Source organism: Propithecus coquereli, unplaced genomic scaffold (genome assembly GCF_000956105.1).
Source record: "Propithecus coquereli isolate 6110/MARCELLA unplaced genomic scaffold, Pcoq_1.0 Scaffold117, whole genome shotgun sequence".
In the NCBI taxonomy this organism is placed as follows: domain Eukaryota; kingdom Metazoa; phylum Chordata; class Mammalia; order Primates; family Indriidae; genus Propithecus; species Propithecus coquereli.
The window spans coordinates 2,350,097-2,350,673 of NW_012135747.1; the positions used below are offsets into that span (position 1 = coordinate 2,350,097).

At 34.0% G+C, this 577-nt stretch overlaps 1 protein-coding gene across 1 annotated transcript in view; it reads right to left on the reverse strand.

Annotated features, from left to right (window-relative positions):
- Positions 1-577, reverse strand: part of MYPN (myopalladin) — a 117,901-nt gene that overhangs the window by 21,670 nt on the left and 95,654 nt on the right. The gene's annotated exons all lie outside the window — the stretch shown is intronic.

Below are 577 nucleotides of genomic sequence, written 5' to 3' on the forward strand. Positions count from 1 at the left end.
AGCAGTCCTCCCACCTCGGCCTCTCAGAATGCTAGGATTACAGGCGGTAGCCACCAGGCCTGGCCAACGCTTTGCTAATTTTCTAGTATTGGTTTTCATTCCCTCTATAGATACTTCAGTAGGATCTGATAAGACTTTCTTACTAAGAGGGAAGTGTATAGCAATGAACATCTACATCAAAAAAAAAAAAAAAAAGACTCCAAATAAACAACCTAATGATGCATCTAAAGGAACTAGAAAAGTACGAACAAACCAAACCCCAAATTAGTATGAAAGAAATAATAAAGATCAGAGCAGAAATAAATGAAATTGAGATCAAAAATATTCAAAAGATCAACAAGAAGTTGGTTTTTTGAAAGGGTAAACAAAATTGACAAACTTTTTGCTAGACTAACTTAAAAAAGAGAGAGAGAAGACCCAAATAAAAATCAGAGATGAAAAAAGGAAACATTACAACTGATACTTCAGAAATACAAAGGATCATTAGAGACTATTATGAACAGCTATACTCCAATGAGTATAAAATGAGTTGGAAAACCTAGAAAAAGTGGATAAATTCCTGGACACATACAACCTA